The following is a 17,370-nucleotide window of genomic DNA, read 5'->3' on the forward strand; positions in this document are numbered from 1 at the left end:
CTGTTAAATCCAGAATTGAATTCAAAATCCTGCTCCTCACATACAAGGTCTTAAATAATCAGGCCCCATCTTATCTTAATGACCTTGTAGTACCATATCACCCTATTAGAGCACTTCGCTCCCGCTCTGCAGGCCTACTTGTTGTTCCTAGAGTATTTAAAAGTAGAATGGGAGGGAGAGCCTTCAGTTTTCAGGCCCCTCTTCTGTGGAACCAGCTTCCAGTTTGGATTCAGGAGACAGACACTATCTCTACTTTTAAGATTAGGCTTAAAACCTTCCTTTTTGCTAAAGCATATAGTTAGGGCTGGACCAGGTGACCCTGAATCCTCCCTTAGTTATGCTGCAATAGATGTAGGCTGCCGGGGGATTCCCATGATGCATTGAGTTTTTCCTTTCCAGTCACCTTTCTCACTCACTATGTATTAACAGACCTCTCTGTATTGAATCGTATCTGTTATTAATCTCTGTCTCTCTTCCACAGCATGTCTTTATCCTGTCTTCCTTCTCTCACCCCAACCGGTCGCAGCAGATGGCCGCCCCTCCCTGAGCCTGGTTCTGCCGGAGGTTTCTTCCTGTTAAAAGGGAGTTTTTCCTTCCCACTGTCGCCAAAGTGCTTGCTCATAGGGGGTCATATGATTGTTGGGCTTTTCTCTGTATCTATGAAGCGCCTTGAGGCGACATTTGTTGTGATTTGGCGCTATATAAATAAAATTGAATTGAATTGAATTGAATACTTTGAAGGTATTTGCTGACAGGTCAGCATCTTCCATGCAAACTACAGGCAACTGTGGCAATCTGTAACAACTAGTACAATCACAAAGAGGTTTTTGGTGCAGCACCCTTTCACCGAGTGTTTGCCAGTAACCTCGAGTAAGTACCTATCATTCAGTCTTTGGACACACATTTTCCCCCAGCGACCTGTGGTTGCCAGGGAGTCATTGACCGGTCTCTAGGCCTGCTGGACCGAGCAATTAATTTCACTGCGACAGCCAACAACCTCAGCAACCATTTGCCAACCAGTTGGGGAATACTCATATTGCCCTAGCGACTGGTGGTTGCCAGGAAGTCGAGGCCTGTGTGATTGTGAGGCTTGAGTCCACTCTCAGTGGTTCGAGCATCTTTGGAAACATTATAAAATCCTGCGTTTAAGCTTCACAGGAGACTGTGTGATCATTCAACCCTGTAACGCCTGCTGTGTTGTATTTGATACATGACTGTTTGTGACTTTTGTCATATTTTATATCAGGCTTCAGACTCATTATTAGAATTTTGGATTACTTAATCTGTGTTATTTTAAGTGTATTGCAGCTTGTGCAGCTCCTCCTCCTCCATCTCTTTTCCTTCAGAAGGGTTCAGAGTCGTCATTGCTGTAGGGATAGCCTACAGCTTGGCTAGTTTCTCCTCCCTTCAGCGTTAGTGCTAAGCTAGATTAAGCATGACTCGAACTCTTCATCAGCTTTTCCTAATCTGAAGAGAAACTTTTTCCGGAGCTACTCCTTTGATAAATGTGATGTGAGCTTGTGGAGTGTTGCGGTTGGCATCACGACGCACATGTGTTCACAGCGAATCACGCGGAACCTTTAGGATGACACATCTGTTTGTAACGATGTGAGGCCGAAAGGAGAGTGACATCGTGACGGAGTGGCAAAAAAAAGCTCCTCGCAGTCGGTGATGTCACCATGTCCCCAAGTGATGTCACGTGCGAGGGCGCACGGTCATCCTTTGCTGCTCTTGAAATAGCCCGCCGTCTTCCTTATCTTTTCTTACCCCCACTGCTCATCTCTCACCCCTCCTTCCTTACTCACCGCCTCCTGTCATTCCCTCCTCCACGGGTTTGTCCCCTTCGCCTTCTCTCCGCCACATTTTCTCCACTCACTGGACAATACAGTGGCAGCTTATCTCCGTATCCCTCTTTCTCCTCCCTGCCTCACTCTCTCTCCCTCTTTCCCAAGTCTTGTAGCAGGCGATGGGGAGGTGGGCGAAGGGGAAATGGAACGTGGGAGGATGGAGGGGGGGTTCGGCGCCCAAGCTCTTTGCTAGATTAATTTGCAGGGGCACTGGGCTGCACTGCGCTGCTTACTGTACGCAGTGAAAGTCACTCAGGGATTAACGGCAGGAAGGAAGGCAGCGGCCCCCACCCACTTGCTGCCTCGGCAGAAAAAGTAACTCCCACCCCCAAAACCTACCCTCCAACTCTCTTTCCTCTCACACTCAAAACCACTTTCTGTATCTCTCATTCCTCTCTCTCTCTCTCCCAGCCCTCTTTCTTTCCTTCCTTCTCTCTCTCCATCCCATCAACCCCCTCGCTAGTTAATTACTGTAATGGGCTGGCTGCCCTTGGGGGGGGTGGCTGCAGGGCAGGGGGTGGGGGGAGCAGGACCGGAGGAGATGCTGTGCGGTTCAGCTCCGTCATGCTTCTCGCCTCCAGCAAACACAGCCCACACTGTAAAAAGACACACAGATATGCTAGAGACACACACACACGCAGCCCATTCATAAAGTTACATACTATATGTAGAAACGTGGCTCACATATATGAGACACATTGCTCCTGTAGCATATACAGTGGGGCAAAAAAGTATTTAGTCAGCCACCGATTGTGCAAGTTCCCCCACTTAAAATGATGACAGAGGTCAGTAATTTGCACCAGAGGTACACTTCAACTGTGAGAGACAGAATGTGAAAAAAAAATCCATGAATTCACATGGTAGGATTTGTAAAGAATTTATTCGTAAATCAGGGTGGAAAATAAGTATTTGGTCACCTCAAACAAGGAAAATCCCTGGCTCTCACAGACCTGTAACGTCTTCTGTAAGAAGCTTTTCTGTCCCCCACTCGTTACCTGTATGAATGGCACCTGTTTGACCTCATCATCTGTATAAAAGACACCTGTCCACAGCCTCAACCAGTCAGACTCCAAACTCCGCCATGGCCAAGACCAAAGAGCTTTCGAAGGACACCAGGAAAAGAATTGTAGACCTGCACCAGACTGGGAAGAGTGAATCTACAATAGGCAAGCAGCTTGGTGTGAAAAAATCAACTGTGGGAGCAATCATCAGAAAATGGAAGACACACAAGACCACTGATAATCTCCCTCGATCTGGGGCTCTACGCAAGATCTCATCCCGTGGGGTCAAAATGATCATGAGAACGGTGAGCAAAGATCCCAGAACCACACGGGGGGACCTGGTGAATGACCTGCAGAGAGCTGGGACCAAAGTAACAAAGGTCACCATCAGTAACACACTACAACGGCAGGGAATCAAATCCCGCAGTGCCAGACGTGTTCCGCTGCTGAAGCCAGTGCATGTCCAGGCCCGTCTGAAGTTTGCCAGAGAGCACATGGATGATACAGCAGAGGATTGGGAGAATGTCATGTGGTCAGATGAAACCAAAGTAGAACTTTTTGGTATAAACTCAACTCGTCATGTTTGGAGGAAGAAGAATACTGAGTTGCATCCCAAGAACACCATACCTACTGTGAAGCATGGGGGTGGAAACATCATGCTATGGGGCTGTTTTTCTGCCAAGGGGACAGGACGACTGATCCGTGTTAAGGACAGAATGAATGGGGCCAAGTATCGTGACATTTTGAGCCAAAACCTCCTTCCATCAGTGAGAACTTTGAAGATGAAACGAGGCTGGGTCTTCCAACATGACAATGATCCAAAACACACCGCCCGGGCAACAAAGGAGTGGCTCCGTAAGAAGCATTTGAAAGTCCTGGAGTGGCCTAGCCAGTCTCCAGACCTCAACCCCATAGAAAATCTGTGGCGGGAGTTGAAAGTCCGTGTTGCTCGGCGACAGCCCCAAAACATCACTGCTCTTGAGAAGATCTGCATGGAGGAATGGGCCAAAATACCAGCTACTGTGTGTGCAAACCTGGTAAAGACCTATAGTAAACGTTTGACCTCTGTTATTGCCAACAAAGGTTATGTTACAAAGTATTGAGTTGTATTTTTGTTATTGACCAAATACTTATTTTCCACCCTGATTTACGAATAAATTCTTTACAAATCCTACCATGTGAATTCATGGATTTTTTTTTTCACATTCTGTCTCTCACAGTTGAAGTGTACCTCTGGTGCAAATTACTGACCTCTGTCATCATTTTAAGTGGGGGAACTTGCACAATTGGTGGCTGACTAAATACTTTTTTGCCCCACTGTATACAATTTATATAATCTGGCACACACACACAATCACAGCAAGTACAGCAGAGGAGCAACTAGTGTTGGTGGTTTCAGTTAAATGTCACTAGACATCTTTGAGGCACTTACTGACATGAATAATAAGGAGGGGCAGTTAGAGTCGATGGCAAGATTGAGATGAGTTCTCAGATAGACGCATCAATACAACCATGATTGTGGGCTTCTTGTGTAGGAACTTATTGGCCCAGTTTAGGGATCAGTCAGCTGAAACACTTTGGAAGAAGCTGACAGCTGTTTGAGAAATAGTGCAACAGCACACACACACATATACAGAAGCACTCGTTAGCTATCTATCTGTCTCTCATATCCACAAAATGCCTCTCAAATACTCCAGATCACGCTGAAATACTGTATACACACATGCTTTCACACATGCATGATTACAAATGCAGCACGCGCGTCCCGTTCAGTGCACACAAGCAAACATCCGGCACTGTAGGCACGCTCTCAGAGGATCGTTACCACTGCCAATTACAGATGAGAGAGCATATGTCTGCGCTTACAGGAGACACTAAACAGACATGACTTTTCTCAATCAAGCCGGTTAACTTGATCATCCGTCTGGCTGACTTCTGGAAGAAATCCTTAGAGATACAGTATTTCTCATTCACCTGCTAGCAGCTGCGCATTACTAAAAGACATGAGGGAAATGTTAGCAGACTCCCTTTTTTTTTTTTTTTGGAGCCGGTCCATTAACAGCTAAGAGAGACTTGGACAGGGGGAGAGTATATAACTGAGAGATTCTGGGGGTTATTGAGTACAACGAGCTATAATGGGGACACTTCTAAAGGGTGTTGGGTCCATTTTCTAGGGGAAAATCTGGGCTCTTAACTTGTTCACAACTATTAGCGATTAGAGAGATAGTGTGTGCTATTTCAAACTTCATGGATGTGTCCTGTTTTTCTTTGCTAGGAATATAAAGCAGTGATGTCAGTGCGTTGTCATTAAATACTGTCTTTCTGTCAGATATAGAGCTATGTACAGAGAGAAGTAAGACATGCAAATAGGTTTTAAGGTGCAACTGCAGCAGCTCCTGACCTGATGTATTCGGGCAGAGCGTCCGGCCCTGTCATTTTCCAGTGGGCCACTCTGGATAATAATAATAATAATAATGGATTGGATTTATATAGCGCCTTTCAAGGCACCTAAAGCGCTTTACAATGCCACTATTCATTCACTCTCGCATTCACACACTGGTGGAGGCAGCTACAGTTGTAGCCACAGCTTCCCTGGGGCAGACTGACAGAAGCGAGGGTGCCAGTAGGCGAAGTGTCTTGCCCAAGGACACAACGACCAGGACAGAGAGCCCGGGGATCGAACCGGCAACCTTCCGGTTACAGATGTGCTTCCAAACCTCCTGAGTCACGGTCGCCCCCTCCAATCAGATTGGATGAAAGACTCAAGGATCTCAGGGTACGTTCTGGTGCGAGCTCAGAGATGTAGATGGGAGCAAGACCTTGAAGAGCATTAAAAGTGGTCAGCAAAATCTAAAAATCTATTCTAAAAGCTACTGCGAGCCACGTAAAGTTGCCAAAACAGGAGTGGCGTGCTCCGGTTAAAAGACTCGCAGCTGCAGTAGATTTCTTTGGCTACAGTATGTGAAAAGGCTGTTGTACTAATCTAAGTGTGAAGAAATAAAAGCACGTAAAAATAGCTAACTATGTGTTTATCTTTTTCTCTTTGTGTTTTTTTTGCATGTCTTCTCCTTATACAATCATTTGTGCTCACACCTTCGGCCAATTATCCGAACATGCACATCTCTGATCTGAGGGAGGAAAGCTAAACAAGCACAGGGAAAGCAGCAGACAGTAAGGTGGCAGTGCTAGCCATAACACAACAATGCTAACCTGTTTTTTTTGTGAACACTTTTAAAATGGAAATATTAGAACAAGTTCATTAATTGCACTTTTTTTTCATTAACTTTTTTTTTTTACTCATTTATGTGGAGTTGAAGCCAAAATGTGTTTATGGGTAATCATCCTGTGTGGCAGAGGAACAGTGTGGGCTAACGGTGGCAGATCAAAGGGATATTTTTGAGTAAAAATAAATCTATTTAATTATCCCAAATCCCAAAGTGCTGCTGTGCTGAGGAAACAGTCTTAACATCAAACTATTTCTGCTGTATTGTTGTGGAGTCAGTATTGTTGAATCAGATTATTTTTTATTTATATTTATGTATTTTTTTCAGTAAAGGTAATGCCTCACCCTGTCCTGGTGACACACCTATGGAGGTATGGAGATATATAGAAGAGAGGGCAGTGGGTGTTTTAACCAGATTGTTTGGCACAATGTTGCAGAGGGAGAGGACGTCAGAGGAGTGGAGAAGAAGAGTACTGGTACTGATTTTTAATAACAAGGGTGATGTGTTGAGCTGTAGTAACTACAGAGGGATAAAACTGATGAGCCATATCATGAAGCTATGGGAAAGAGTTGTTGTTGTTGTTGATCTAGAGAAGTCCCAAGAGAGGAACTCTGGTGCTGCATGAGGAAGTCAGGAGTGGCAGAGACGTATTTGAGGGTGGTGGAGAACATGAGGAAAGCAAGACAGTGGTGAGGTAGGAGTGGCACATGGGTTTGAGGTGGGGGTGGGATTGCATCAGGGATCGGCTCTGAGCCCCTTCTTGTTTGTGACGGTGATGGACAGGCTGACAGGAAGGAGACTCTGAGGGCTATGAGGTTTGAAGATGACACTGTGATCTGTAGTGAGAGGAGGGAGCAGGTGGAAGAGAGCCTGGAGAGGTGGAGGTATGCTCTGAAGAGAAGGGAACGAATGAAAGTCAGAATGAGAGGGTGACAGGTGTAACAGTGAAGCTGAAAGGAGCAGAGGTAGTGAAGGCGAATGAGCTTAAATACCTGGGTCGACCATTCGAATCAATGGACAGTGCACAAGAGAGGTGAAGAAGAGAGTGCAGGCAGGGTGGAGTGGATGGCGACGAGTGTCAGGGACAGAAGGACAGCAGCAAGAGTGGAAGGAAAGGTTTACAAGGTGGTGAGTGAGACCTGCTATACTGTATTGTTTGGAGATGGCTGCAGGAGCTGAAGGAGGGCAGGGTTAGGGTTAGGCAGGAGGACAGGAGGAAGACCTCAGAGGAGGTTCATGTATGGGTTGAAAGAGGACACGCAGAGGGTTGGGGTGATGGAGGAGGAAAGATCCCATCGTGTGACCCATGGTAAACACATAAGAAGACCAAAGGCACTGAAGATAATGACAGTAAAGTAGCTTGGACCTTAACAAACCAGCGTGCTTTACTTCCTTTCATCACCCAAGGCTAGATTTGAGCCTTCACAGATTTCTGTTGCCATCTGCCTACGGCTATTCATGCATTTTTCACCAATTTAAAAGCGTCTCTCAACTTGAAACTCTTAAGAGAAGAGGAATGACAAGGAATTTAGGATTTGATATGCATAAAAAAAAAAAACCAAAACAGTTAAAAGGGATGAAAAATATGTCCTGGATAATCAGACAGGAGGCGGGAAAGACCTCACAGCACACTGCTCTGGTGCCACTGATCATTAAGATGATTATGATGTGAATATTTACTGTTGTTCTCCTGCTACTATTACTATGCCTGCTGCGTGATAGCCTGCAGCTATTAACTTCTCGACTGTGCCATTTAGGCTCACAAACACACACACTGCATCAAAATTTCTTCACACAAACAAGCTGACTTGCATGCATGAGCGCACACAGAGTAATGGAGTATGTCAATAACTTACCCCCTTACATGGTGTAGCCCATTACTAATGCCACAGCCACTGCATAATTTTCATTTCTGCATTCATCCTGCATCACTTGACTTCAGGGCATTTTCTCAGAGAAAGATTAGTAAATTACCAAGCAATTACTGCTGTAAAGTCTGTTTAATTTGTTGGAATATAAAGAACTGACCCCTGTTTATCCTGGTCTATCCTATCACAAAAAAGTTAGTTTTTAAGCTCCATCCTGTTGCTTCTGCTAGCCTACACAACCAAAGTGAAACATGGAAGGTTAAAGGTAGTCCTGTTGGGCTTGGCCGTGGTTCAGCTGAAGCTAATCACAGCTGCGATTGCTAACTGAGCCCAAGCGCTGAACTCAGACACTTCCTCAAACTCGGGTGGCTTTTATAGCAACATCAAAAATAATAAGTCATGTTCACCCCCATGTACCGCTGCACATAAAACGTCCCCAAATGGGCCTCAAAGTAAATAGGATCATTAACTCTTCAGCACAGTCTCCTCGATGAAGCGTGCCGGTGTGAGTGCGTGGTCAGGGAGAAGGGCAGTGGAGTGGCACACGGGTTGCAACAGAGACAAATTGAAATGTACTTAACAAATGTTAAAAGCAATGTGAGTGCAAGCCACATGGTGCTGGTTATACTAGACACCTGTTGCAAGCTGTTTAGTATGAGTAACACGTGAGCCTTCTAATGTACTTTAGAGTTAATGACACTTGGTAGAGATGCAGTGGGTGCTAATTTAAGGCTTTAAAAAAATGGGTGATTTAAATATGTCACACATCTAATGCTGGTGTTAAGCTAGCTGGAAAACCAGAAGGTTCCTGCTCCCATTGTCCTATCATGTGTACGCAGCGCTATGCAAATAACAGCAAATAACAGCAAATAACAGCATATTAATTAGTGAGCAGAAGCTGGATGGTGTATTTTTTTTTTTTTAAATAATGATATTAGCTGTTTTCCCATTCATGAGCCAAACCATGTGTGATAAAATCCAGAGGGCCACGCATCACTAACACTAGCATGCTAGCGACAGTGAAAAGATTACAGTATAAAAAGCTCCTAAATCCCAGTTTTTTCTGATATGGATCAGTGATGACACACACAGCATTAGAGCTGAGTTCAATGCAGTATAGACTTACTGTAGTTAGGTCTTTTTATTTTTTGTTTCCCTTTTAAGATGTTGTGGGGGAGGCTGAAATGGTTGGTTCTGGGTAGGGTTGCCAACTCCCTGAGAAATAAATAAGGGACACCTCGTGGCCAAGGCCGGGCGACCCAGTTGTCTTCACCCTTCCCAGTGTGGTGAATTTTTTAGCTCTTTTTTGTGTGTGAAATTATTTTTTTAACCATTTGACTTGAATTTGATTTAAGTAGATGCATATTCTTTGTGATATCAACACATGGGAAACAAAAATCATTTAGCCATTTATTTTTAGCTCAAAATGACAACATTAACACAATAAAACAGGTCTCTTTCTTAAACAGAAGCCTGTCATGCTTAACTTTTGAGAATAAAAGTAAATCTTTCTTTAAAAGAACTGTCCTGCTTAACTTAAAATTATATAAATTAATAGAAAACAATAGAAAGAAAAATATTCTTGTAACAGTGCACATTTAGTGCATTTAGTGCAATTGGCTTCAGTAGAGGCATTATTTCAGCTTTTGCTCCCGTTTGTAAACCCACTTGTTCCCATGATTACGCATCATAACTCATCATCATTATTCATCTATGTATTACTTTTATGTATTACTCATCTATTTGTTGTAATCATCTATCCTTGCAGTTGTTTATTACACAAAATAAATTATATTATCACACTTCTGGCCACATAGCGCTGATATTCACTGCACATGCCCATTTTAACCTTAACCAGAGGGTTTAAAAACAAACAAACCAGTGTTTACATACCATATCTGCTTCTGCCGTGGCCTGGTGGACAAAAATTGGTTAAGGGTTCCCCGAGCTTTCACGCCCCTCATGTTCTTCATGTGCCCACCATTAGAAGCATGCCTATGGAAAAAGTGCGCCGGCACACAGTGCAGTGCGCTTTATAGGTGTTATCGTGCACTTTTCCAGCCAGGTGTTTTCCTTTTCCCATTCTTCCCTGTACTTTTGCAGCCTTTTTTTCTTTCTCTGAGAGGAACAAACATTGCTGGTCTAATGCTGGGATTACACTGTGCGATTTGTGGCCCATTTTGAGCCGATTTTTGAGTCGTGCGACCAATTTGGTGATCGGCCCGATTTTGGCCTTCATCGTGCATCGTGTAGTATACGTGGGGTAACGAGAAGCGATTAACACCTCACGACCAGCTCCCGATCATCAATCGCTCGTGAGGGTGTCACCGCAGCCGCTCACACTGCTCACGCGCAAACACGTAAACGTCGGTGAAAAAGACGGAGCAGCATGGCTGTGCAGCGTGTGATCTGGACACAAGCGATGGAGGCACAACTTGTAGAACTTTGGAAAGCTCATCCGAGCCTTTTCGAAGTGGCATCACCAAATTATCACGACCACAACAACCGTGAAAATAGTCGGATTTACATTGCTGCTCAATCACAGCTGCCTGATCAGTGTTTTTCATTAGCAATTTAGCAAAGTTGATGGTGGTGGTGTGTGTCTGTGTGAGTGAAAGACAGAGAGGGAGAACGAGCGACAGATTTTCTGTTATAACCTTCATTTTATGGAGGCACAGTGTGACTCAGGTCGCATCAGAGCATCGGACGGTATAGTGTGAGACCCTGCATCGTGACCTACGAACTTATAACCCATGCGAGCCAATCGTGCAGTTTGAAAATCGCACAGTGTTTGCCCAGCTTCAGGTGTACTGCCGTCTGAGACTTGCACCGCAGTGTCGTTTGTTTCCCTGTTGGCCATGCTTTTTGTTGTGGTCATCTGTTGTCTTCCGGTATTTTCTCCGCAAGCGACCTTTCCTCAACCAATGAGATGAGCGGTAATCTGAATTGTCATACTCGAATTGTCATAAGTGTGCTGTCAGCTCATTGGTCACAAAGCAGGAGCGGGGCTGGGAATTGTGTTTTCAAACAAAGCGTTAATTACATTAAAACTTACAGACTACTTTTGATTCTCACTGTATTACGGGACAAAGTGCGTCACTTTTCAGCTCAATACGGGACGTGTACTTTTGTTTCTAAATACGGGACGATTCCGTTTTTTAAGGGACGGTTGGCAACCCTAGTTCTGGGCCTCAGACTGAATTTTGTGGGCTAAGCTATTTTAAGCTAAGCTATGCTAAGCTAATTCCTTGCGCCAGCTCCGCAGCCAGTTCAAAAAGATAAGGGTAGTAGAAATAGTCTTTTTTTAAATTAAATGTATATATTTTTTAACTATTTGTCTGGATTTCCCCGACAGCATATTTACATTTCTCAATATGGAAGCTGCTGTTCTACAAAGAATATTATGATTAAGCATCAATGGGAAGATAACTGAACACGTTTTGTTTTTATTTTATTTTTTGTAGTCTGCTCTTTGTTTTCTTCTTGTTCTTTTTCTTCTACTTTCTTTTTGCAAAAAATGTCGTTTGTCTGGACTGAACTCTAAAAACACAGTGTAGTGAATTGATTGCTATTTTGCCAAAACCTTAAACAATTGTCACTGAGTTAGAGACAATTTGCAGATTTCATTTAATCTTTTTTCAAAAGTGCGAGCACATCCTCACGCACTGAAAGACAGCCATTCATTTGTACTATGTAATATAGCCACAGGTGTCATTTCTTCACACAACTCAAAATTGCTCACATTTGATGTCAGTGTTGAAGACAGAGAGAGGCAGAGGAGGAAGACGATAACGATTTCTCTTTTTGCTTAAATGATGCTTAGCTGGTACTAAGGAATATCCCCCACACTACTACATCACAAACACCACCCTGAATTATTGATACAAGACCGGATAGATCCATGTTTTAATGCTGTTTACAGGCATTTATGAGCCAACCTCCTGAATGTAACGGCAAAAATTGAGTCTCATCACACCAGGCAACACTTTACCGATCTTCTACAGGTTATTTAATAACTACAGGTTATTAAGCTAGACAGGAGCCTGTCTAGCTTCAGTCTCCTATTGACATGAGTGGCATCCAGGGTGATCTTCTGCTCCTGTAGCCCATCTGCATGAAGGTTGGATGTGTTGTGCATTCAGAAATGCTCTTCTGCTGTTGTAACAAATGGTTATTTTTGAGGTATTGTTGCTTTCCTATCAGCTCAAAGCAGTCTGGCCATTCTGCTCTGAGAGAACTGCCACTCACTGGACGTTTTCTGTTTTTTGGACAATCTCTGTAAACTCTAGAGACGGTGATTTGGGAGAACCCCAGCAGTTCAGTTTGAACTTCAAGCAGGTTGTCTTGACCACATCTGGTTGGAAAGACTTGAGTTAAAGAGAAGTATGTGATGAATGTTTAAGAGTGTTATTATTTTTTAGTGGTTTGGGGTATAAGACCCAAAGTTACTGTGTCCTTTTGAACAGCAAAGAGAAAGACTTTTCTGTGTGTTTAGTGTTAAAGCCTGCAAGGTTTCACGGAGAGTGTGGAAAGTTGAAAATCAAATCCTACACACCTGACCTTGAAACAGCACAGACTGCTTTTGTTCAGCATCACAAACGTATAGGCGTAGGACACACAACAAGTACAAAGCAGCAAAGTCAGTCAATTCCTTGCGTCCACTAGTCGCACTCGCTGTGAATATTTCCAGGCTTGTTTCATCTCTCTCTGCAACTGCTGTGCCGAGTGCTGGCCAAGGTGTAAAGATCAGAGGCCAGGGAGAGGCCAGCCAACCAGACAGACTGTTGGCTTTCCGCAGAGAGACTAACAAGATGCTCATGTAATGTAAATGGCTACATGAAACCAGTGCCCGGGGCAGAGTGAACCCAAGACTTTAAATGCACTGCCGCATGGTGCTAAAATATTATTAGCTGCACAACACTCCACTCTGAGTCTCAAAGAGCCCAGTAACCAAAAGGCTCAGGTGGACATAAGCATTGCTTATTGCATTCAAAGACTCTGGTCCCTTTCCACTGAGCAATGACTGCGGCCTCCATAACCATGGTCAAACAGGTGTTGTTGATCAGAAAGTATTGCAGTGCGACCAGGAATCCGTGTTATTGCCTCCGGTCATCTGAGGGAAAAAAACCCATGAATCATTGTCTGCTGGGAGAAGTGTGGGCGATGTGATGGGGTTCTCATCTTTTCTCCATCGCCACCACGCTCGCCTGTGCATCATAATGTGCAGTGAGCCGCCTGGGTCATAATAACAGCAAACATACCATCAAAGACACCGTCCTAAAGGGAAACACTTAACCGATTCTGATGCATCTGCAGTGTATAGACGACTCTCCAAAGCAATATCTGTGCTGTATTTACAAGTGTAAAAAAATAAACCCTGAAACAACATGAATAATGAAAATAAGCCTTTTTGGAAATCTAATATCCTCCCACCTCAGCCCCACTCTAGCAGCCACATATTGAAGGAAATGAAACCACTTGACTGCAAGGTCATCTGCAGTGCAGCGTCTAACGAGGATTGGTGGAATTAGTAAGGAAAGTGGACAGCTGGTTGTTAAAGAGTAAGAGGGGACTTGTGAGATGTCCGCGCTACAAAAAACATCATCTGTCATCTTCTCTGAGGCTTTGGAGTCTTATCTCTGCAAAGTTTGCTCCATTTTTGCTCCACCATTGGTTTTATTTAAATCAAGTGTTTTGCAGTCAGTTTTCCTGAGAGTATTTCAACAGATTTCTCCAACACTACTGTGGATGCTGTGCAAGCGTGTGAACGTGCCCCTCTGCAGAAAAGGCCTGCCCCGGCTCCTGGGATGCAACCGAGATATCGGCTAATGATGGACAGGTGGAAGTGAGGGGGGGAAGCAGAGCCAGAGACGTGAAGAAAAGAGATCAGAGGTCATCAGACAGAGCATGGGTTACAGAGAAATATCTTCATTGACATGCCAAATTCTCATTTCTTCCTTCTCTCACTCCAGCTACCCAGAGATTTCCCTTGTTTTTTAAAAACTCACAGGCCTACATATATAAGATTCAAATCTGCTGTATGACTAATAAATGTATTTACAGGAATTGGAGGAAAAATGGAGGGAGGGCATGATCCACTTTTAGTTTTTAGTCTACATTTGGGGATGGACAATAAATCCTGAACAGAAGAGCTGCGGGTCCTGAGAGGGATAAACCCACTGCATGCTAGGGATTGGCTAGTGGATGAGTGACACATCTAGGTGCTATGCACTCAGAGATTTCTCGTAGGTACAGAGTCAGAAGATTTTGGTCTAAAAGAAGACGATATGAGGCTGACATTCATCAGCTGGAAACAACACAGTTATTCGCTTTCTACCTGCTGGATATATAAATAGGGAACGTTTTGCTTAAAACAAATCATCAAATCAAGTTCAAAAGATTTTGTAACAGGAAAAAGTATCAATTAATTTAAAAAAAAGACATACTTGAGGTTTGCAACCTCCAAAACACAACTACTATTTTTATTTTACATCCAGTTCTATAGAAGAAAAACTGAGCGTCCTCTCTAATTAGTCTTTATACATTACATTATACTTTATACAAGGCAATTACAATGTTTTTAACTCATTATCATCTAGTCGGACGATAAAGAAGGGTATGTTTTTCCATGTGATTGACAAATTGTTAGCCAATGAGCTGTTCAGTGGCCCTGGGTTTTTCAGGCAAAACCGTCCCCACCACTGATGATGTCTGCCTTCAAAAAACTAGCAAGATGATGATGAAACCTCAGCTTGAAGCTGTACAACATGACTCAAACCAGCGACTAAGACCATCTTTAATTATTTAGATATTTGGAGTCGTCTTAATAGCCCACATGAGTATTGTGTAAAGTATGCTGTCCTCAGTGGTATTGTTAGCGTCCATAAAGTGGACTGAACATAGTATTCCCATGTATAAGTATACATTTTGGGATTTTTCCATATTTTCCAATGAATACAAAAAAATCTGAGATTTCCGAACTTCTTTTGTTGTGACTTCTACAATCCATAAACAATAATAATTACAACATGGATTGTCAAGAAGGCCATTTCAAGGCCAACAGAGCGCGCTCTGTGCGTGTTCAGTTATTCACATCACACACATGGATGGTGGGGATTTTATCTGAGAGTGCAGAGGAGGGAGGAGAATCAACAACTTTAAGACTTGAATCCCAGCAGGAACCAGCAGCAGACACATGTTTGGACAGACAAACATTTTCGTCCTCGGTGAGACAGATCCTGCATATAAAGTTGGTTTACATGAACAAAGCGGCAACGACAATTTTCAATCATTTTCAATACACTTGTTTTCTGTTGAAAAAGCCTTACAAGGTAGTGTTTAGAACAACTGTTATTTTCCTCAAAAAGTATTTGCTCAGTGTCTTGGGGTTTGTGTTATTTGACCGGAAAAACACACAAGAAAACCATTTTACACTAATATCTATGGCGTGCTCCTGCGTGGCTTCATAGTGAGGTAGTGTATACATTCACTCAACAAGTGAAAAGTGACTGGTTCAAATCCAGCTCAGGACAAAACGCTCCTCTGGGGTTGTGTCAGGAAGGGCGTACCTGTTGTGGCAGCTCTTTAAGACAGGAGAGCAAATGAAGGAAGCGACATCAGTGCCTTACACCTGTTTAAACGCGCAACACTTTTCCAAACGAACAGTTTTCATTTATTTGGCTCACATCTCGATTTCCTGCACCGCTAGAGACCAACAAAAGTAATCTCAGTACAAAAAGGACACTGGCCAAGGATCAATCTTTGCTCCCTTAAAAAAGAGCCCACTTGTAGATTTTAAAATTAAGTCAAAGAATACAATAAACAGAGGATTTAAACAAGTTTTTGCTTGCCAAAATTTTTTTTGGAACAACAACTCGTATTTGATAAATGTGCAAAACAACTTTAAAGAACCGTTTGGACCAGCCTGAACTGTTTAAAGCTTCTTAAACCTCCACATATACTCTTACCAGTTACTTTGTTTTGGCTGCTTAGTTGTTGGTGCCAAATGAGTTGATGGACTGACATTTTTCTCACACTACCATCTCTATGGTCTGAAAAAGAAAAAATATCTAGTGGAAATGTTTTGGTTAGACTTTAGAGCTTTGAACAAATTGGAAGGTAAAAGCGACTCTATTAACCACATTTTATATCCAAGGTACGCAGACAAGCGTCTCCTTATACATCCAACTTTAGAAGCTTGTATCCACAGTGCCTTGTATCAAAGGTTCAACCTGCTGGTGGTGTAATGGTGTGGAGGATATTTTCTTGGGCCCCTTAGTACCAAGTGAACATCATTTAAACACCACAGCCTACCTGAGTATTGTATCCCTCTATGACATCGGTCCCCAAGCCCTGGGCCACGGACTGGTCTGTGGGTCATTTGGTACCGGGCCGCGAGAGTTAAGGCTCAGGTGTGAAATTGATGGTTTTCAGGGTTTTTATTGGTTTTTAGCGTTATTTTTTTTATCATTAACTCGGTTTCCCTTGGTCTTTTCCCGTGTGTTATGAATAAATCCTCTTTTTTTGGTACCGGTACTCGTTTTATTTTGTTGTATTTATCCATGACACCTTAAAGGCCGGTCCGTGATAATATTACTGGACATAAACCGGTCTGTGGCCCAAAAAAGATTGGGGACTGCTGATTCCTGCAAGATAACAGTTCATGTCACAAAGCTCAGATCAACTAAAAATGGTTTCTTGAACATGACAATGACTTCACTGTACTCACATCTCAATCCAATAGAGCACCTTTGGGAGATTGGCATCATGGATGTGCAAAAACTGTGTGATCCTATCAAGTCAACATGGTCCAAATTCTCTGAGGAGTGTTTCCAGGACCGAATCGACACAGGTCGAATCTGTGCAACAAAGAAAATTAAGGGATTTAACCTGGTACTATTAGGATATACCTAATATACTGTCCAGTGATTTATGTGCCTGATATCATTTTTTTGTGCTCAAGCATCACCATTTACAATCAGACATCTCACATCCTTATACAGTTCAGCTCTGAAACTACTGTATAAGAAGCCTGTAGGTGTCAGTGTTGTCGCATCTTTAAAGGATATGAGCTACTAAACTTTGAGTTTCTTTCCTTTGTGCGTTCTTAAATTAGTTCTTGAATGTGTAAATATACTAATCAGCATTTGTAACTGATCATATCATACATTTATACTATGTATTTATCCACATTAATTACAAAAAACTATGTTAAATGTCCGTTTAAATTCCACTTTTGTCCTCTGTGCAAAATTCCTTCAGCTGCGAGTAATTTTTACATTTCTGCATGTATGTCAATATTATTTGTTTTGATGGGTGTATTCTGCTTTTTAACATGACGGGGGGGGGGGGGGGGGGAGGCGTAGCTTTGCCTTCTCTTTGACCTCCTAACCCTGAAAAGATCCTCTCAGTCAAACACCACCAAAGTGTT

The sequence above is a fragment of the Neolamprologus multifasciatus genome, chromosome 3, assembly GCF_963576455.1.
Source record: "Neolamprologus multifasciatus chromosome 3, fNeoMul1.2, whole genome shotgun sequence".
NCBI classification, from domain to species: domain Eukaryota; kingdom Metazoa; phylum Chordata; class Actinopteri; order Cichliformes; family Cichlidae; genus Neolamprologus; species Neolamprologus multifasciatus.